Genomic DNA, 23,733 nt, shown 5'->3' with positions numbered 1-23,733 from the left:
TTTAATTTGTAAAAAACCAGGCAATACATTCTCCAATTATAATCTACAGTTATTTCCCTCAACATCTTCAGGTAAATTAAATATGCGTAGATTATATTGTCTGTTAGGATTTTCCAAGTCCAATAATGTCGAGCACATAGGTGAAATTTTTGCTATGCTACAAGTGGAGTAAATGTGTCAAGTTTGACCTTATTATCCTGTATTTTGATTGAAGTATCTGATATTTTCATTGACAGGCAAGCCATTTCTTTGTGCAAATGTTTACCTTCAGAGGCAATAGTATCAGTATTAATACGAAGAGCCTGAATTTCCTCCAATATTAAGGATAATGAGGGCTCAGAAGACTCCACTACTTTAGAATTAGCAGGAGGAGGGGAAACTTGCTGCCTCCTTTTATTATTAATGGAACCTTTGCTTTCCATTTTGTATATATATATATACACACACACACACATATACTTGTATACATATATTAAATTGACAGATGTGCTACATGCAGTATTCAGTGCAGTTGAAATTATAGAGAATATGGAAATATAGGTGCTTATAAGAAGATCTGCATAACAGTCAAAATATGTATTTTATGATGGGGAGGTATAGTTTGTGCCTGGCTCTTTGAAGCACTCTGGTACTTCTCATGCATCAGCTGAAAATATTGTCAATAATTGTGAGGTTCATTATTCTTTGACTCCACCAAGAGTGGAGTGGAAGGAAATAACTATTCGCGCAATAAGAACAATCCACACTTAAATACTTTTAGCAAAAAAGGTCACTTTTTTTTAAGACAGTCAAAACAGATAATCCTTTACTTTACATTTATTACGATAGAGAGAAAACACATTGATATATTTTTCCCCAAACATTTTCCATAATAGATGTAGAACCGAAAACATTCCCAAAAACTTATCAATAAATACCCCCAATACTGTACAGTCCCAAGAATAGTTTTTGTCCTCATTATCTTTTCATAACCATTTTTTCTCCTCCCCTCCCCCCACCCCCAGAGGGAAAGGATAAGCCCGCTCTAGACTATCCAGACCCCCCACAGAGCACCACCCAGGAAAACCAAAGAGTTTTCCTGGCCCCACCCAACATGTGAAATAAAATGGAAAAAACTATTTAAGATTGCTATCACACCACAGGTTTTTGCCCCAAAAACCCGCCAACAAATCTCTCAACTTCATCAAGTAATAGGCTTGGCCCATCTGAGACAGATGTACCCCATATTCTCGAAAAAGGTGTTGTTCAATACCTGCAATATTTTCATAAGCCAAAACTCTAATACCCATAGCCGTACAAAAAGTTTTCATTGCTCGATTTAGCTTCCTGCGAGCTTTTTCCACAGCAGTATGGCTACGAGCCCCCCTCCATTGATGACGATAAATGAATTCCGTCCACACCACAGATGTACCAGACCAGTTGTCTTTTATGACAGCTAAATCCAACTTCATCTGTTTTATTAGCGTTAATCCTGATAGCTCGACAAGATCGTTCTCGCCTAAATGAATAATCAATAAATCTGGAAAACCCCTCTCCTGTGACAACTTTGAAAACAAAGGAAATATATTACCCCATTTCATCCCACCAACCCCCTTCCAAAATACTTTATGACCCTTGCTGTGTAATCTCAAAGCTCTGCCACAAATTTGTTGCTCTGAAAATGTAGCCGACCATTTGACAAAAAGAATGTCCTATAATCCAGGTCCTCATTTTTCTTGGTAAATAATTAACTCGACCTAAGGCGAGAAAAACAAAATTAGGCTGACCTACTTACCAAACTTAAAGCATTCATTTTCGAATATAACGAGAGCAACAATCAGCTTTCCATCTACCTATTTTTTGTATATCCTCCCAACCCCAGCCCAGCCTTGACACCTCAGTGGCAGCCCCAATTCTGAAAGAGTAGGTCCCAAATAACAGGGGGGTTTTACCTACTAAAGCTAAAACTTTCCTGAACACCGCTAGCAACTGCAAACAGGTAATACTGCCCCCATTAGGATGACAAAATATTACCCCTTGACGAAAATCAGGACAAATCAAGAAAGATTCCCATTCACCCAGCGGACAACAACCCAAAACGCCACTCCCACTCAAATGAATCCATGTCCCTTTACCCATTTGATCTGTTTTTGACTGTCTCAACCAAATCCTCAAAGAACCATTTTGAACATGTATGTCATTAGTTTGTATGCCCTTATGTCCCTGCAAACCTAGCAATTCAGACACTCTAAATGCCCCAAAGAACAACTATATCATACACAGCCGAAAACGAATCACCTCCCACCCATTATAACAGCAATTGGGCAAATACACAAACAACTGCTGTAAAAGATTAAACGTAATTGGCTCACGCAAAGGCAAATGATGAGCCCTTACTTTACTGAAACCTTTTAACATCCTACGTAATAAAACCCCACCCCTTAACTCAATCCCAAAAAACAACTGACCATAAAAGGAAATCCCAGAAAGTTTGCCCGCAATAGTAGTATGTGACAAACCTTTGTCCATCAAGGACAAAATAAACTGTAAAATGAAATCTTCATTACCAACCGCTAAACTGCCCTGATTTTGTGATGTAGCATAACTTAAAAACTCAGACCACGCTTGAAGATAACTGCGTCTGGTGGAAGGAGCAATGGATTGTGTTCAACGAGCTCGATGATCCTCAATCAATCCCCCAATACCCAGATGTCCGAAGGCATCACAGTTTTGCAGCTGTCCGCCCCCAGCGCCAAAGAGCGAAATGTCTGCCAATTAGAACGAGATAAAGCATCTGCGATTGTATTGTTAACACCTGGAATGTGTTTTGCTCTAAAAACAATACTCAATTTGAGACTCTGCAACATGAAAGATCTCAACAGATGCAAAACACGCACATCCTTAGCACGTTGTTTATTTACCAAATCCACTACAGACATGTTGTCAATATGAAATAAGACACATCTGTCTCTGAAATCCTCACCCCAACCCCTTAAAGCTACAAGTAGAGGAAAAAACTCAAGGAAAGCAATACTGCGGCCTTGTTGTACCCACTGTTGAGGCCATCTCTCTGCACACCAACGTCCTTCCCAGAATATGCCAAAGCCATGAGTCCCGGATGCATCTGAAAATATTTAAATCTGCCATATTGCGTTATCTTCGACAAAAAAGATGGAAACGCCATTAAATTCCTCCAGAAACTGAAGCCAAATCACAAGATCGTCCTTGACAGCTTTAGTAAGCCTTATCCGATGGTGAGGAATGGAAGTTCCCGACATGGCGAAACCCAGCCTTCTACAAAAGGTTCTGCCAGCCCTCACCACCCTACAAGCAAAATTCAGATACCCAAGCAAACACTGTACCTGTCTGAGCTCAATCTTCTGTCTGCCAAGAACTTCTATTAAGAAGGACCTGATTTCATCAACCTTGTCAGATGGTAAACGAGCCATCATCATTTTCGTGTCAATCTCAATACCCAGGAAGGTAAGCTTGGTAGATGGACCCTCTGTCTTTTCTTGAGCTAATGGCACACCAAATTCTCTCGCCATATCCTGGAAACAATCTAAAACTCTGCAACATTGATTAAGCTTTGCCTGGCCAATGAATAAAAAATCGTCCAAATAATGACAGGCAGCTGTGTGTCCACATTTCTGCACCAAGCACCACTGCAAAAATGTGCTAAATGTTTCAAACAATGCACAGGAAATGGAACAACCCATAGGTAACACTCTATCAACATAATAGGCATTGTCAAAAACATTCCTATTAGCTCAAAGTCTAATGGGTGAATAGGCAACAAACGAAAAGCAGACTGCACATCACATTTTGCCAGCTCCGCACCACAGCCAGCCAGACATACCAAGCGTAAGGCGTCATCCACAGATGTATAGGAAACATTAGCATCATTAGGCGAGATGAAATTGTTCACTGATTGGCCCTCCAGCCACGATAGGTGATGAATTAACCTAAATTCCCCCGCTACCTTCTTGGGAATCACGCCCAAAGGAGATATCATCAAGTTTTGTAGAGGACACTGTCTAAATGGTCCCGCTATTCTTCCAGCTTATAATTCATTGTCCAATTTCAGTTGTACAATATGAGGTAAATCTTTGGCAGATTTAAGGATATCAGCCCAACAATGATAACGAGGCCCCTGATATCCAATTCTAAATCCAACCGCAAAACCCCAAAACAATTTAGAGGCCGCTTCTGCATCCGGATACTTGTCCAACCATACCAACATAGCCTGCAAATTAACTGGGATATGAGCCTTTTGGAATAACAGGTGGATTAATCCCTCTGCCTCTCTGCGCCCTCCCATGGTCACCAAAGGTTTGGTTGGGGAAACACTGGGTAATGGGATGCCTGCCCCCACATTGCGAGCATTCATGCTTAAATTTGCAAAATTGCCTGATGCAGGTGCCGCGGTTGAAGTTCCAACATGCACCTGCTGCAGGCAATTGTGCTCTGCCCAAGACACCCGCCCCCAATAGGTCGGGACCCTGCAGAAAGGGCCAGTCAGTTATGGGCAACCCGCTGGCAGTATGTATTCTTGCCGGTGTCTGATTGGAAGACATCCATTGCAACCAAAGTTCTTGGTCCACTTACCCCCAAGGTTTGTCATTGAAGATGCTGACTCTGGCCCGAAATTCTTCATCATAATTGAGCCAGGCGTAACCGCCAACTTGTAAGTGTGCTCTCCTAATAATATCTATATATTTAAACATGACAACTGCCCTTTCCGGATGCCTCTCACAGTACACGCTAGCATAAATGAGAAAGGCAGCCGTCCAATTTTCAATATTCTCGGGCACTCTGGGGTGGCGAGACAGTTCCCATTCCTCTTCCTTGGAACCCTCCCTAGTTTGGATGTCTCTATGTAGCAATTTGAAAACATCTACAAATTCATGTTTCCAAATCTTTTGTTTAGTTTTGTCAGAGAGATGCATACCCAGAGGCATAGCCAAACCCATATATGGAAGTTTTGTCCGACTATTACAAGTACCCGAAACCTGACTACTAGCAAGAACGTTCTTAACAGACAATGTACTGTCTTCAAACAAATCATTTACCTGTTGAATATGACATGAAACAGGCGTCACCTCAGGGACATACTCCAATACCTTTGTATTATTCACACTCCCCACATTGACACCCGCCCCCCGAAACAGCAGTGTTGCCGCTCGCCAAAGGACAAGACCAAGCAGCCCACCAATTAGACTTACCTGCCGTTAGCTGAGTAGCACGCTTCTGAAATTCCTGAGGATCATCGCGACCACGATGTCCGCCGCGCTGAACTCTATCCATCGAGAAATCCACTCTTGATACCTATAAAATACTAGAAGAAGTGATTGTACCCCGCTACCCAACTCCTGAGTGGAAACTGAAGGAGTCGCATTGTGAACCAAACCATCCATAAAATTCACCTCATTATCATTATCATTCCCATAGACTGTATCACATTGAACCCTGGAAAAATTCCGACTAGTAGCACTCATGCTCGGCATTTCACCATCCCCAACTCCACCGTCATAATCTGTCCAAGAGGTCACAGGTCTCCGCTGAGAGAGCCCGGCCGCTGCCTCAAAATCCGCACTGGATCTGCCTCGTGAAGAAATAGCCCCACCAAAAGCCGCACTCTGCTTCGCATAATCTGAACTGGAAACCCTATAACCTGACCTAGAGGCAGGGTCCACCACAAATTTCCTACCGCTCCTGTCAGAAATTGCTGAAAACTTACCTAATAAGGTGGCCCGGTTGGCACCCAAAGCCTCCATCTCAGAGCTATCTGAATGTTCCACCCAAACCCATTGTCCACGTTGAGGCCCCAAAGAGGAGTCAAATTCCACCTGAGGGTGGCAGGGTGGGGTCGACGTTCTGGGAAAATAGAAACCATGTCTGTATAGTGTCTGCAGTCTTCAACCTGCCCTTGCTGTTGTTCCCTTATAGGCCAAACCTCTATATTCTGTTCCAAAAGAACGACATCATCTGTAACATTGTCTGGCAAGACCATTTCTGCATTGAAAGCCATTTGCGAATGTTCGACAAAGTTTATTGACCTGGGGGGGCCTCTGGGAGTCAAAACAGTCTGGAAACTCACCTCACCCCTATGGTCCCCCCCTTGCGAAAATCAGCTCCATCATGTTGTGTCCCACAATCCTCTGCCACCTCAGACTGGTCTTCCTTCTCCCCTTCACTGTCTGTAGGGTAGTCCTCCACGGCAGCACTGTGACCCACCTCCCTGACAGGTGGAGGAATTTCTAAGAAAATTGGACACTTGTGAAGGAACATTGTCTGCAAACTGTGCTTTCTTATGTATAACAAAAGTCTCTGGCTCCATGACATGCTGCACATCCCCTACAAGGCGACCCCTGAAAACATTCCCAGCATGAGTGGAAGGAGCTGGCACACTACTGGAACCCCCAGTGCCCCTCCTGCCCCCTTTCTTGCTAGTCCTCCCCAAATGGTGCTTTAATAATGCCCCCAGCCGACCCTGCTGCACGGCCGGCTCAGAAGAAGAGCGGGGCTGTGCCTGCCTTATTCGGGCGCCCCGCCCTGTGGAACGCGCTCGATGCAACAAAGCTGGCATATTTGGCACATTAAACTGAAGCTGCGGTGCGCGGTTAGACGACGGCAGACACGCCGCCACCGCCTGACTCACCCCTATAGCCGCAGCCCGCCTTGGTCGCTTGGAGCCTGCCTCCACCTCAAGAGGAGCGTCCTGCAGAAGCAGGTCACTTCGCCCCGCCTCCACCAGTGCGCGAACGGCGTCGCGCACAACCCGGTCTTCTGCCATGGCAACCGCTCGACAACTCCTCCTGAAGGCCACCAGAAAACTCTTCCTCTGACAGAAAGACACGACCACAAACAACTACGCCACACTCCTCCCGCCTTCACCAGTGACGTCATTCCCGCCCACCGACTTCATTAAATAACCTACCCTAAACCCGACCAATTCCCACTCTTCTGCCCAATCGCGCTAAGTGGATTGTTCCACTGCGCGAAACCTCCCATGGGGACACCGGCTCGTGCCAAGGTCCCCCTGGGTCCCCATAGAGAAGAATGGCAAAGGATTTCCAGGGGCCCCTGATTTGATAAATCTTTGAAATTCTCGTCAGAGAACACTGAATAATGGAATTTGCATATTAATTATTTCTGTTTCTTTTTACATGCAGACTTTCCATTTTGTATGCTTAAAGGCCTTCTTGTTTGTAACATATCACATTGTTCTCAGTGCAATATTAGTTTAAGTGTAGTTACTAATTGTAATTTGGGTTTTTGTTGTAATAAGAGATGAAATGACCAAATGTGTTTTTCGGCTCTCCCTCCCACCTTAACTACAGAAGAAAACTTTTTTTTCCAGTGTGAAAATGTAAAAGCAATGGCATATTCAATGCTTATTTCGTTTGTTTTCTTAGAATATTTCTTGTTGCAGAATCTCATTCTAAGCCATAGAATTTCTGCAGCAAGGACTATTCATTTCCAGACAGGCTGTTTAGAGGGTGTTAACAGACGTATTATATGAGCCATATTACACAAACTAGGCCGAGTTGTGCAATTTGTGTTTTTTTAGCTAAATTGTTGCCTTTGTGCTCCACCATGTATGTGTTAAATGTGTGCTGCTAATTAGCACTAAACCTTCCATGATTTTTACAGGTACAAGCTTGTAGCCAACTTCAACTCTGTGCAGTGTAATGCATTAAGTATTTTTCTTCGGCATACAATTAGTCATTTGTGAGCTTGATGGCCGCTCTTTTAGCCATTCACCTAGGCCTGGTTTTGATAGACTTGGAAATGTGAAGCAGTGTTTGCGAATGTGTAGATAAAGGACCATATTTATGTCAAACTCATGCAGCGCAGCAAGTCACAGGGCAAGGATAGGAATGCTCTGTATTTATAGAAGACAGTGGTCCCTATTCAGAAAAGAAAATACACAAGAGGGGATAATCATACAATAAATAGTAAGTATGTCTTTTGTCCAGTCGGACAAGAATTTATTTTCATATAGGTTTTCAATAGTAGCGTTTAAGGAACAATTAATAACAAGTGGGCACAGCCGTGACCCACAAAACACAAGACAAAACAACGAAACAGATTGGCCAAAAGGCAAACAAAATGGATCTGTATACTTGTACTCAGTTAGACAGACATAGATCAGTTTCTTAACACCATTGCATTCTATAATATAGCTCAGTCTTATTGCATATGGTGTATTGGTGTCAACGACGTTTCGATGCCAACATTACATACAAGGCATCATCTTCAGGACAATGGAATGAAGCATTGTAGTCTTGACAATATAATATATTGTGCCTTTTTTTCAATACTTTACATTTAAAATGACAAGGGAAAAACGTGGGATAAACACGGGGAAAAAAAGGAGGGTATAAGACACATTCGAAAATTGAGCTAGTCATATTTTTCATGAAAAGATCTGTTACATTTGTGGTAAAAAATGGCGAGTGGCGTGATATTGGTGGTGAGAATTTCATGCTTGAGGATAGGTAACTTGGCGTTTTCAGACTCTGCTGGTGGTTGTTCAAAAACGCTCATGCACGCGGCTCGTGGCGTGTTCCTAAAAGTGAAATTATCGTGTTTGTGACTAGACTGTTCGAAATAGCGCGTATAATAGTATTTATAGAAGACGGCTCATTCCTGACTTTGTTCCTGTGTCCATGGCGTTTAGCTTCCTAGTGCCAACACAGACACCCGAGCACCATGGTGCTAGGGTGCCTGCGATGTAAGGAGGATCAATTTTGAGCAGGAAGGGACACCTTCCTACACAAAACAATACCCTGAGGAATGTTCCTCTTTATATGTGAGCTGCAGAACGCAACACACATAAACAGAGCAAGAAATGAGGGGAAATAAGAATATTTCTTCTCGCTGCACCTCGCCTAGGAGAACGTAGCATTTTGGCGCATTCCCAGGTTTACCACTTTTCGTAAATCTGGGAAGGCGTCAAGATCCGTGGAATGCCTCGCTGCTCCAGAGTAACGAACACAGTGATCGGTGCTGCGTTGCATTTCTCTGTATTTAGAAGGCACTCAAGGTCGCCTTGCGCGGCTTCAAAAAGTGCATTTTGGGCTTGCATTGCGCAAACACCACATTGCGTGGACCAAGCGCGACACAACCCTATTCATAAATATGCCCTGGAGTCTTTTCACGTTTGCAGTCAGAATTGGTGCTTTTATTGCACCTCTTTTGGCAGTAATGACACCCTCTACCTGTGTTATAGTGTGTAGCATGGTCATCTAATTTGATGTCCATTGTGATCATCAATTTCAGTCAAACGAATTTGGATTTTTCAACGGTGAATTCTGAGTATAGTTCACCACTGTTTTCTATTGCCGGGGAGTAAAAATACTCCAGGTAAAACATGGCAGCATTGGACTCTAAGAGAGCGGCTGGGTTTCGCTTTCCAGTTCAAAGCTCAAGGAATTGCGTCCGTGGTATATTTTGCAACAACATCTCAGTAGAAAATGCATTTTTCATTCGTGCTCCTTTGTGAGTAAAGACTGTATTCTTCAGGGCTGCAGAGACTTTTGTCAATGGCACCATCGCCGCCCAGGATCACGGATGTTTACACAAGTTAATGGGTGATGCTGAGAGCTGCAATTGACCATAATAACATGGCGTTGCAAGGCCAGAGTGAAAGGCTGCTTCATCGATTGTTGTTGGCTGGAGCAGCTCATTCAATATATGTCGACTTTTTTCAGAAAATGCTGCCGAAAACCAAACTTAAACTAGACACTGAAAGAATATGAATGGAAAAAAGTGTCAGCGATTCCTCCATACTGCTGCCTGCTTGACTATCGTGACCGTAACACCATCAACTTGTGTATAACAAATCCTAGGCAATCACAGCAACAGCATAGGGAACAAGTATACAAGGAAGGACATTAAAGTACACACTCTATTATAAAACCATGGGGCATATTACCAAGCAATAGCGATAATTATCGCTATTGCTTGGTTAGCGTGAAAAATTTACCGCTGAGCTGCGGCGATTTGTACCGCAAATAAACCTTGGTATTACCAAGGTTTATCGCAAATGTGATAAAAATCGCCGCAATGCATGAATATCGCTGAAAAGTCAGCGATATTCATGCATTAGCGAGCTATGCTCTTAGCCATGTTATCCACCTCCCATTGGATAACATGGCTAAGAACTGCTCAGGGCAGGTGTTAGCTTTTGGAGATATTCGCGCTTAGCGCGAATATCTCCAAAAGTTGGTAATAGGAGATAGCGATGTTAGCGACTGTTTCCAGTTGCTAACATCTTGGCACGCCCACTTTGCATGTCATTAGTGATAAATATCACTGACATGCAAAGTGGGGCCCAAGATGGTCGCTATCTCCTACTAGCAGTCGCTAACTGGTGTTAGCGACAGCTAGGTAATAGGGAGATAATTTTATCTCCGCTTTCTTGGCTTTTAAAGCCAAAAAAGCGGAGATAAAACCCCTTGATAATAAGCCCCCATATTCTTTTATTAAAAAGAATATGGTTTTATAATAGAGTGCGTACTTTAATGTCCTTCCTTGTATACTTGTTCCCTATGCTGTTGCTGTGATTGCCTAGGATTTGATATACACAATTTGTTTTCCCTGTCCTAGGAATTGTACCATTTTCTATCCAGGGGGTCCTTGTTTCTTACATCGTAATACCATCAACTGCAGAATGTGCAGTGAGCATATTCAGGTCGGAAAGGACAGAAAACAGGCCCCAGGCACCAACCTTAGGGGCCTATTGATGGAATTGTCACCTTGCTGCGCAGTGCTGCCCTGCATGACAGGCAAAGAGTAGGAATGTGCCACATTAAAGGCAATTCAGCACATTCTTGCCTTTTACTCTGTGCTGGTGCCTTTTAGGTCGTTTAGCGCCACTGCAGGAAGCCTTGCACCTGCCTGCGTAGAATGCAGGATTGTTTTTGTGAAGGAAGGGACACCTTTTTACACAAAAACAATCCTGAGAGGCATATCGCTTTTTCTATGCATAGAAAGAAGAAGCTCCAAGAAGACAAACAGAATTTCTCTTTGTTCTGCCTCTTCTGGTAATGCATATCTTTTTGACGCATTCCCAGGTTTAGCAATCCTGGGAAATTTGGAAATGAGTCATAAACCATGGCAGTTGCATGCGAACACCCATGCAATGCCCATTAAATGCCTTCCCAGGGCAGAGTAAAACCATGCAGTGGTTTACCCTGTGTTGCCTTACTCCAGAGTCATGGAGCCACTCAGGGTCACACAAAGTGGCCTTGCATGGCTTCATAAATCATGCTTAAAGTCTGTGTCGCTCTTGCACCACTTTGTATGGTGCAAACCACCTTGTAAATAGGCCCCTAAAGGTGGCCCATATTAGCAAAACAGATGGGTAAAAAGTGGCACATTTCCAAATTGCAACAATTTAAAGTTGCAAAGTCACACTGTATAGTTGTTTTGCAAAGTGTGGGAAAGTGCATGGATTTGAGCTTGCTGCAGGCAATGTTTGTTTTAATACCTGGGAAATCAACAGTAAAATCCGACCAGCGAACATCTATCAGACCCACAAAACAGCTCAAAACACAGGCCTGCACTCAGACATGTCAGACCAGGCTGTCGGGCACTGCTTGAGTACCCTATAGGTTAGTCCGACCCTGAGCCTATTAGGGATTCATGTCAAACAGAAGCACACAAAATGGTCTCACATGGCAACAAAGCAAAACACTTTTTTATATTTCTTTTGGGTGGTTAGTTCGGCAGAACAGTTGTGTTTTGGCATACAAATAACAAATTGTATGCCAAAATAGTCCTATTTTAAAGAATTACATGGTAAAATGCTGCATTTAGCTAAAAATAATTGCAGATGTAGTGCTAATTAAAAACTCAAATTAAAAACCATCTTTAATAAATCACAAACGTGACTAGGAAAATTGACACAATTGGTCCAGCTTATATAACTGCGCCCAGAACGTGATACAAAAAAACCTGAAATCTCCATAGGCAGCCTGTGCTGCCAGCTACCGAAGACACAAGTAGGACACTGCTTCTTGCATTATGGTATTCCCACCCCTACACTTCACTGAGTCAGGTCCAGTGCTTAGTTCCCAAAAATAAGCACCAGGGCCAATGAATCGCCTAGAATGCAACGGCAGCTTGCATCAGTCACTGCCCCTGCCGAAAAATGCCTGGACATTGAGCTATTCTGATAATTTGGTGCATAGTAAATTGCTAAACTAACGTGTTCTGCTGGAAATAGGAATAGAGTGCTACCATACGATTGACTGTCATAAAAAAGCGCTAGTGTTAAAAGTTAAGTGCTGGGGCTGAGTGTTGGCAGACACCAGCACCAATTAAGCACTCATCCAGCCTATTCACAAACTGAAATTTGTAGCACACTTAGTAGTACTACTCATATACTACAAAATGTTACTCATATCTACTTGCAGAGGTTTCTGTCTCACCTATCTTTTATGAGCAGATATTTTTGCCCGACTGTGGACGTCTCCAAGAACATTGGTCTAAATTTTAGTAGTAAATGTAAGAGGGATGAGGGCAGTAGCTGAAAAACGGGGAACACTTAATTGTAAATGAGAGGGGTCTACTCAGGGGTAAGGAGAGGTTCCAGGGAGTTATGGATGCGCACACTTACCCACCCCTAAAAGTAAGCCCATTCCAAATTTTTTTGTAAAGCGCAAACAATCACCCGTAAGGGTCTCTAGGCGCTGGGGGCCGTTGGGAAGATTAAGCAAGCTATTGCCCAGAGTCACATGGTGCTGGGCTAATCTGCCGCCGGTGCCCTAGCCGCGGTGCCACACCTCTTCCTGTTTACCAACTGCACTTCTGCATTTCCTTCAGTCAAAAAGGACCCAAACAGTTGCAAATGAAACTCAGACCTGGAGAAAGAGCTGCAGCACACATGACCAACCTCAGATACTGAAGCATCCTCCCATACAGAAGAATCGAGGCAGGGACTTAATATATGATGCCAGAGGAAATATTGGTTAAATAGGTTAACTTGTTAGGCTTTTTAAAATGACATATACATTTAAGTTCATGTTTTATAAAAAGGAAATGTATATATAATTAATATTTATTATAAATTCATGTAATAACCTTTTTAATACCAAACAATTGTTACTATTCTAACTTATATAACTTGTTTCTTTTAAATGAGTTCTATACTTCACATTTAGGGCCTTTTTATGAATACGCCGGTCCAAAGGACCGCCGTACTCGCAGTGGCAGTCCAACCATCACCACACTGCCGGTCTGCCCACAGTATTACGAGTGCGGTGGTCGGATTGCGACAGTACCGCTGTGGCAGCCGGGGATCTAGTATCCCATGGCAGTCGCGCAGTAGCCAGGAGCAACAATATGCAGAACCACCAAGAATACGCCTTGCTGTATTCCGCTCTGACCTGTTGGAGACTGCTGCCATCAGCCTACTGCTTGCGGAACCCGCTCCGCGGGTCCCGCTACGCCAGGAGTGTTGCCTGCTGATCCAGGAAAGGGGACGCTGAGGAAAGTGCATCTGCCGGGGCTGCGAGCGAGTGCGAGCGCTCAACTGGGACTGCATATCCCAGGAGCGCCCGCCTGCCTGCCTGACCAGTCACACCTGGGCCGCTCTCCCCGACCCCTTCCCCCTTCACCGAGTCCTTATTAACTGCCTCCTTGGAATTGGCGAGTGGGACGCCTTGCTGTATTCCGCTCTGACCTGTTGGAGACTGCTGCCATCAGCCTACTGCTTGCGGAACCCGCTCCGCGTGTCCCGCTACGCCAGGAGTGTTGCCTGCTGATCCAGGAAAGGGGACGCTGAGGAAAGTGCATCTGCCGGGGCTGCGAGCGAGTGCGAGCGCTCAACTGGGACTGCATATCCCAGGAGCGCCCGCCTGCCTGCCTGACCAGTCACACCTGGGCCGCTCTCCCCGACCCCTCCCCCCTTCACCGAGTCCTTATTAACTGCCTCCTTGGAATTGGCGAGTGGGACGCCTTGCTGTATTCCGCTCTGACCTGTTGGAGACTGCTGCCATCAGCCTACTGCTTGCGGAACCCGCTATGCGGGTCCCGCTACGCCAGGAGTGTTGCCTGCTGATCCAGGAAAGGGGACGCTGAGGAAAGTGCATCTGCCGGGGCTGCGAGCGAGTGCGAGCGCTCAACTGGGACTGCATATCCCAGGAGCGCCCGCCTGCCTGCCTGACCAGTCACACCTGGGCCGCTCTCCCCGACCCCTCCCCCCCTTCACCTATTTGTGCATCTATCCTACATTACGCTCCTAGCATCCCCGCTGCGCGGTAGCGCGCGGGAGCGCCGGGAGAAGCCCGGGACAAGGGCGGGACCGTCTGTGGCCGTCCGGGGCCGCTGGAGGCCGGGCTGGGCCACCCCATTAACATCTACGGTCCAGGTACTGATTAACCCACTGATTTTGTAACTGATTCGTGAATTGCTAGCTTTTTGGTGGGTAGAAGGGGGGTTTCTAGCACTATGGCTTGCTCAACAAGTATCTCTACCCTGTTGCCTCCTATGGGTGAAGCAGAGCCTGCTGTCATGGGCTCTCTTGACTCCTACTTCAAGCGTTTGCCGCAGGATATTGATAAAGAGATCGCTCTGGCGGAAAGACGAGCCGGGCGTAGGCTCTCGATCGAGCTTTTGAAAAACCCACCTGAGAAAAATCAAGGTCTGAACTTTCCTGCGCTGGTTACACCTCTGTCATCCATTGTTTTACCAGCCACCCAGGACCTATTATTCGACTTGCCTCTGCATACTGAGTTAGCTGTTAATTCTTCATCGGACATTGTAGCAACTAATCTATCTGTTGCGCATTTTGATGTACCTAGCCAATTAGTAAAAGGGAAAGGAGTTTTAGAAAAACACTGTGTACAAATGGAAGCGATTAAATCCAAGCCCGGTGTTAAAAGGAAAAGGGGAGTTAATGTAAAAAAATCACAACCTCAAAAACCTGCAAGAAAGTACAGGAAGCTGGGTACTAAATCGTCTTCAAGCCATGTCCCTTCAAAGAATGGCGTATTAATGCCAATGGGGGAGGCTGAAGCAGCCCCAGTAGAAGTGGACCCTATAATCATGGTGCCTTCGATAACGTTGGCGGTGCCAGTCCCAGATCCAACTATCATAGCACCCTCGGGGTCACTATCTCTCAATCACGATCTTCTGTTAGAAATGGAAAAAATAATGCGTTCCCTTCTAAATCCAGTAGAACTAAGACTTAAAAAGCTAGCTGAACAACTTGACCAGCTAGAACAAGCTAGCTTAGATAACTTTTTTTCTATTAAATCTTTAATTAAGTCTGGCAGAAAAATGGGTGAGACTGGGAAACATCAACAGACAGTCGATAAAGATCAAGGAGCCGTGTTGGTTGACTTACAATCCCCGCCTGTAAGTGGTATTCCTGTACAGGATAATAAAGGGGGGAATAGCAAGAATGTACCTGACCTAATGTCCACCAAAACCATTAGTAATTGCGGGAAAACTAAGCCCAATAACATCACCAACAAGGGTAGTAAGGACAGTGTAAAAAATCCACCTACCACAATTAGCAAAAATGCCACACTTTTGCCGACCGGATCGGGAAAAACTATGGCCCAACGGTCAGGAAATGATAAAATCCACTCTAGTAATGGCACCGGGAACAATGCTCATTGTATTGGGAATGGGACTAATACTTGTGTGACAGTGGAAAACATCCTTACACAGAGCCGTGTTCCTTTAGAGCAAGTACAAATACAGACCCAAATAACTAAATTGCCGACTAGGATCCCGCCAGTACAGCTCACCCCTGACTCCTACCCATATGTGGCCATACTTACTAACGTCCCACCCCTAACGGAGGGCCAAAGAGAAACCTATGACATGCTAAAAAACAAGGCCATGCATTGGCTTTCTGTCAATAGACCACTGCCAGGGGGAGTGGATGGCCTGATAATTGGGGCCAGAAGGGTCAATTGGATAGGGAATACCTTAAAAAAACAGGGGGGTGAGTGTATTATAATCAACTTTCAGGATCCAAGGGTTGTGGGGCTGATTACGGGACCGGGTTGGAACATTAGTATTGGTGGGATTGGGGTTGTGGACCTCACTTTCTTTTATCCCAGACCGGTGATCTACCCAGGGGGCTGCAGGGAGCAACCGAGACCCAGTCTCTGTACTTGGGTAGAGGCTGGCCCCCCTGCTGCTCCCATATCTAGATCAAATAATTGCTACATACAGGCATTTAACCCCTATGATGGGCAGGGGCAGACGAGGTGGGGATGTTGACAGAGGTCAGTTGAACAATTACGTCTGGAAGAGGACATGGTTGGGGGAAGCAACCCTGATGTAACATTGATACCCTATGATGAAACAAGCCAAAAAATCGAAGTGGCGAATGTGAGGGATGGGGGTATTATTGTATGTTCGGAGGGGTGTGTGGGTGAACCGGCCCTCCCAACTACCATTTGCACCAAGGAGGGTACAGATGCAAATTGTATAAATATTGTTTTAAGTGAGGATTGTGACTGCGGGAAGCAGGATGATTTGCCGCCCACGGCACCTAACGTAAAGGGGATTTGTATAGAAAATACCCTGGAGAGACTTATGTCATGGAATATAGCGGGGCTGGGGGCTAGATTGTTGTCACAGCATTGGATTGATTTTGTAAGTGGGTTTGAAATGTGCCTATTCCAAGAGACGTGGGCTTGTGACCCAATTCATTTCCCGGGTTACCTAAATTTCTGTATACCAGCAACGAGAGGCCCCAGGGGTAGACCTATGGGAGGCCTCGCAGTCTGGATTAAGCAAAATTCAAATGTAAAAGCAAAAATGATTGATCTAGGTTGTAAGGATATTCAATTATTGAGATTATCTGTAGGCAAGGGTGCAATAATAGACATTTATAACATATATGCTAGGGGCAAGAGTCTAGGGAATTCTGATACCTTAGAAGTTCTATCCGCCTCCCTTGAATCCCAGTCACTTGGAAACAGAGTAATTTTGGCTGGTGACTTGAATAGGACATTCGAGCCTCTAGAAAATACTGCATACCCAATAGGACTAGAGGAAGATGCCCTCTGGGGCATCCCAAACCTAAACCTCCTACCTGTGAAGCGGTGGACAAAAGATATTTTGTCGTTGAATGCGTTATGTCTGGAGTATGGTCTGAGGGCCCTTAATGGCAGGACAAAAAGCGACCAAAGTGGTAATTGTACATTCGACAATGGACATAATAAAAGCAGGATCGACTATGTCATCTGTAGTCTTGAGTTATGGTGTGGCGTGGGTGACATGGAAATTGTGGGGAGAGTAGAAAGTGACCATAACCCCCTCTGTGTCTCCCACTCATGGTGGAGGGCCGCACGAGCCAACTCAGTGTCAGGTAGTGGGAGCGTACCTGTTATGGCCAATGACTCAAGAAGGGTGAAATGGCCATATGTCCTGGCTAATTTGGCCACCTTGGAGTCTATTAATTTGGAGGTAGACAATGCTATTGCCGCCATGGAAAAAGTAGATCCTGTATTACCAGGCTCTGTCCAAATAACTGATATACATGACACATTCTTCTCTTTGATAAAACCGCACTTTACTAAGCCTCTGAAGACTAATAGAAAAGTACCAATCACATTGCCAACCTGGTTCAACAGACAGTGTAGGGTAGCTAGACTGGGGTTGGGCAGAGCACTCAAAAGCAGGGACAAGGCCTCGATTAGGGCCACCAGGAAATATTATAATGACAGTATCCGAAAGGCTAAGAAGCGGTGGGATGAGGAGTACTGGGAAGAGCTACTTGAGGCTTCAGGGCAAAAGGATTCCAGAATGTTCTGGAAAATTGTGAAATGGGGAAGAGGGGGCGCCCCCAATAATCCCGACAACAATGTCGATGAGGCATTGTGGGTCGAGTATTTTAAACCCCAGTATGCTGAGTGTAGGGATATAGTGGCTATAGAATCAATCCCTATGGTTTTTTGTAAGGGTGATTTATTCCTAACTAAGGACGCGGAACTTGTAATTTCAACTCTGCAGGGGGGAAAAGCCCCCGGGCTAGATGGAATCCCTTCAGACATCTTCAAACACGACAAGGTCCAGTGGGCAAAATATGCGACCCTGTTGGGAAATGGCTTGGCCAAAGGGGCAAAAATCCCCAATATATGGAAGGGGGCAATAATAATACCGATTTTTAAGAAAGGCGACCGGTCACTCCCGGCAAACTACAGACCAATAAGTTTGCTGGCTACTATGCAAAAAGTAGTGGGGAAGATGCTGGTCGACAAACTTATGGCCTGGGTAGATGACAACAATGCCTTATCCCCCTATCAGGCAGGATTCAGACGTGCAACCAGTACGGTCGATCAAATTTTTCGCTTCACCATGCTACGGTGGGGGACTGTACTCCTGGGTAAAGGCAGCCTTTATGTAGCATTTGTAGATCTAAGGGCTGCCTTTGACCTGGTGCCCAGGTGCACGCTGTGGGAGGTTCTGTCCAAAATAGGGGTCCCACTTGATTTGCTCACGTTGATAATGCGTCTTCACGAAAGCAACTATGCCAAGGTTCAGTGGGGGAGGAATGGGGAATCTACTACTAACTTCCCAGTTGAGCGGGGGGTACGGCAGGGATGTGCAATGGCACCCCTGCTGTTCTCCCTGTTCATTAATGGCATTGTAGATAGGATATTGGACGCAATGGTTGACGCACCTTCGTTAGCGGGCATCAGAGTTCCAATTCTGATGTTCGCGGACGACACCTTGATTGTGTCCAAGACCCCGTCGGGTCTCCAGCGAGCCCTGAATATTTTTGACGCATTTTGCAAAGAACGGGGGCTCGAGGTTAATGTAAATAAAACCAAGTTGATGGCCTTTGGGCAAAAGCGCCAATCTCAACCCAAGGTATTTTTGAACAATATCAAATTAGAGTTAGTAAATGTTTTTACATACCTCGGGGTGGAGATATCTAGTAAACTTGGTTGGTTAAGACACATAGAGAAGGCGGTGTTGAAACATCAGCAAATTTCAGGAGCCCTCAGGGTCGAGCAAGTAAAATCCAAAACCAGGCCCATAAAACCTGTTCTTATGGTTTATGACGCAAAAGCCTTGGGCGCAACCCTCTATGGGGCTGAAGTCTGGGGCTTTGAGAGTCTTACCACCCTTCAAAGATCTGAGAACAGGTTTGTGAGAGGGATAACTAGTCTTCCCCAAAGTACTCCATTAATACCGCTTGGCCTTGACCTAGGCAGAAGATCGCTTAGTGACCGTGCCCGACTGAGGCCTATCCTCTATTGGAGACGGCTATGGACAACCATGGAAATAAGACACTACGCTGAGGGGTTCCTAGCATTAGCCAAATCAGATGTTTTTCGTAAAATTAAATGGCTAAAAACGCTAAGGGACGTCCTTGCTGAGCTTGGGCTCTCCAAACTATGGGAAAACCCCCTCGGGGAAGTATTCCCTAGTAAATCCAGTATCAAAGAAATATATTGGGACCACATTGACCAGAAACTTTGGAGGAGCGTAACCTCGGAATCCATGGGGGGTAGATTTATGGAAATTAAGCAAAGACCATCCCTAGAAAAGTATTGGGACAGTATAACTGTCCCATTAGACAGGAAACTATTTTTCCAGTTAAGGGCAGGCTCTCTCCCCCTGAGGTGTTTGACGTCCAGCTGGAGAACTAGTAGTGGTTTGTGCTGTCCGTCATGTGGGGCCCCCAATGAAAGCATCGCACATTTTCTTTTTTTATGCGAGGCCTATGTAAATCCTAGAAAATCTTGGTTGGCTCCAGTATGTAGGAATCTTGGTGTCCGAAGCGGGGTGGAGGGGTTGAGAATTATTTGTTCCTCCACTGAAATGTCCATCGTAGTTGGAACAGCAAAATAGCTGGGGTGGGCATGGTCCATAAGGAGGAGGGCTCTATCCCCTAATGTGTTTTGAATTTTACATTTTCCTTTGTTTGACTTATTCTTGCAAACATCTACTGGGAGATATATATGAATTTTAACCACAAAATGCGGCTAATATGTATGGTATGAGTTTTTATTGTATAAATTTTGGGATGGTCCGTAACGCGGAGGTCTCTATACCTCAACATGCATCTAGTTTTCGCATATTATGAAAAAGCTTATTTTATCCTAATTGGTAATAATTTTAATGCTTATGTATTATGTATTTTCAATTATAAATTTATTGTAACAGAATGTTTGAAGTTTAAAAAAAAAAATGTATGAATTTATATGTCTGTGCTTTTATGAGTGTATAACTCGAATAAAGCTTTTTCAATCAATCGCATATTATGAGTTGGCTTTCCACTGCCCCTTTAATGGCAGTGAGCCTGGCCTGAAAAGGGTGGCAGAGAGGCAACTAAGGGGGGTGCTCTTGGGCCGGGGTGTACATTCAGAGTGGCACATGTTGTGCCCCCCTGGATTTGCACCCCCGTCCTGCACAGTGTGGCATGCATGCCACACCATGCAGAAACATGCAGTAGGTGCGCTCACGGTGGCGATCTGCGTGTTAGGCTCTCCGATGAGCCTAACAGACCCCCACCATCAGATCGCCGGTGCAGCACCTGCCAACCATGGATTACAATCCTAATCAGAGAGTGGGTGCGCCTATGGCCTCGCCAGTCTTCCCGCAGATGGTGCGGTGGCAGCATCGCTGGAGGACTGCCAAAGTCATAATAAGTCCCTTATTATTTCTTTTTAAATCTATTTATTGTGCATATATCACGACCATAAAAACAAAGAGGAAAAAACATTCCCATCCTAACTCCCCAGGTGCTACAGAGTATATCACTACGAATCCACTTTGATGTCATTCGTAGACATGGAGTACAAGAAATCTACCAAAACACAGGAATAGAAGTCTTCCTCATCAGTCCCCAATCATCGCTCGTTATCGATAGTTCCAAAATCAGTGATTTTTAAAGCATAAATAAATATAAATATTTTACTTTAGGTGGAATGTTTTCAAAACACGTTTAACATTTTTAATTTAATGTATTTAAATTAATTACATAATGAATTCAAAATGAAGTTAATAGTGCTAAAGTATTTTTTGTTCTACATTAAAAAAATGTATTTACAATACCATTTAATATAACATATTTTAACTATTTAAGTTTACTAAACCTTTGTGCTTTTCCCTATACTTTACTATTGGGAAATATTTGCCCTACTGGCAGAAACCTCCTCCTATGCCTTAGAATTACTTATAGTAACTCTCCACACATAAGTTAGGCTCCTTCCCCTGAATTCAAGGGGTGGAGACATGTACTCCTACACTCCGCAGTAACTCAGAACTTGGCAATGGGGAATAGTCAAACATAGTAGTGTAACTACAAAGTGTAAGAGTAATTTGCACGTGCAGATTTACTCGTAAATTTATTTTTATGAATAGGCCCCAGTATTTTTCTTGTTCTCCTCAATCAATATACCCATCTGAACAAAAGAGATAATTGGGTGAAGTAAAAATGCGGATAGTGTAGACACTTAAAAAAAGTGTAAGCTATGAAGCTCAGCCAAGAATTTAAGACTAAAATGATGCAAAAAAAACTGAACTGTAACTGACCAAGATGTGTTTTTGAACTCTGGAACGTGAACAAATGGAGTAACGAATTCTCTGCTCTCTCTAGAACTTCAGAAATGAGCTTCTGTCACTGTCTAATTTATCTTTTTCCAATGCGCTAGCATTCGTAAAGGGGACCTTATGTGTAGGATTGAAGCACTTTAATGCGAATTCTTCAGAACTTAATCTAAGCGGCCTGTTAGCCCCGATTAACCATAAATGAGTAACATGCTGGGTGTATCATCAATTTAAATGTGTTTTGTTACCGCTGTTTCCCTGTTAATGGGTGCTACAAACCTGCACCAAATTTCAACATCTGCCGCTTGGATTGTCCAGGAAAGAATTTGTAAAACAATGCCTCTGGCTTTCATCCAGTCCTTAAGTGTAGTGCGTGATAACACATCAGTTCTCACTTGCTACTGCCAAGTTAAATTGTGCCCTTAATTGCAGGAAAGAGATAGTTGGCCTTTTAGAACCCGATATATATTGTCTAATGGATTAGTTCTGAAAAATCACCCCGTGAAACCTCTAAGCATTGTCCATTTCGCATGGTGTTATATTATAGGAATAGTCAACTGCTATTTTAAAACAGAGGTTTGTAGTTTCCAACATGTGCTTCTGATCACAGCTGGACAGTAGCAGCAGGAGTAGTTCTTGTTCAGAGGCCGGGAACTAAAGAACTGGAATCAATGTGGCATTGATCAGATGAACTTTGTGTAAAAATATCAGAGGGTAACATTAAGTTGAATAACTGGGTAGGAGATCTGTTTTTAATATATTATATCTAATTGGGTCTCATAAGCTAAATGATTTTTGATAAACTTTCCTCATTTCCTAGGATTTCCAATTCTGTCTTCTTTCACATAAGGATCCTCTATATGGAAGTTAGAGGCACGTTGGTAAAATGAGCTGTATGTCAAAACATTTGTTGGAATCACTCCAGCACAATGACACTGAATATATGCAATTGTACACATCACTTTCCTGTGAGTTTTAGAATAGGAGAAAACAAAAATTGAAAAAGTCAATAGGTCTGGCTATTTTATGAGTCGATTTGCATCTTCAATGACAAGCAAATGTAATCACATGACAGCTGATGGCTTGCTAATCGAGTGCATGAATGAATGTGTGCATATATGAATGGTTGGATAGTTGTGTGTATGGATGGATGGATGGGTGAATGAGTCAGTACATGGATGAATGCAGACAGATTATACCAATTATATAGGGTGAAGACTCATATATCTGTAGTTATAATGTTATAAAACTTCCAAAAATTAGATATTTAATGCCTGTGCAAGCATTATATAATGGCCAGACACCATTGTATCAATAGTTTCTACAGTAGATCAAGAATTTATCACCATTGTGCCAGTGCTTTCTTATCCTTAAAGCATTGATTACTGATGATCCAGTGTCTGAGTGATCTTCTCGAAGACCAGAGCGGAGAATGAACTTTCAACAGAAGATTCCCTTCTAGCAGGGGCAGCTCTAGGCTCATGGGGGCCCTGGGCAGGGAGCTTAGGTAGGAGGATCCGGAAGAGGGGGTGCGGGCGGGGCCCTGGAAGGGGGGAGGTCAGGGTGTTTGGAAGTGGAACAGAGCCGGAGGCCGCCAAATCCCTACCGGGGGCCGCTACGCAAATATGTATCCATCCTCAGAGGATTAATATTTTAAGGATATATATTGGTGTCGTGGCCCCTGGGGTTTGGCGGCTCTGTGCAGGTGCACAGCTTGCACATGCCTAAAGCCACCCCTGCTTCTAGCATAGCTATAACAAGTATGAACAACAGCCCCCATATCTTGGTGCACGAGTAGCTAACACAGAAATACAACCCCCACTTTCAAGACGCTCCAGATCAAGAGACGAGGAAACTAGCGAAGCAGGAGCCTTAGAAATAAAGACTATTGGCAGCCTCAGGTACATCACTGCCTGGATATCCCTGACCCACCAACACTCCCCCAACATTGTATATGTTCAAGTCCCTGATTCGAGTGCCAGGATGCAGAAGGCGCCATCAGCCCCCTAAGCACTCCTTGAAGGTAGTAAAGGCTAAGAGCAGCCCAAGTGCATCACAGTTTGCATAGCCCGCTGATTTTAAACCCATAAGCAAATTATTATACATGTGTGTTGCTGAAAGGTTTTAAGGTAAGATGTAGGTGGCACCAGGAGCTACAGACATACCCCATGCCGAGGCAGCAATGATTAGGCACTATACGTCCCTTAGTGGGTA

The sequence above is a fragment of the Lissotriton vulgaris genome, chromosome 3_1 (genome assembly GCF_964263255.1).
Source record: "Lissotriton vulgaris chromosome 3_1, aLisVul1.2, whole genome shotgun sequence".
Taxonomy (NCBI): domain Eukaryota; kingdom Metazoa; phylum Chordata; class Amphibia; order Caudata; family Salamandridae; genus Lissotriton; species Lissotriton vulgaris.
This window is presented reverse-complemented; position numbering follows the sequence as displayed.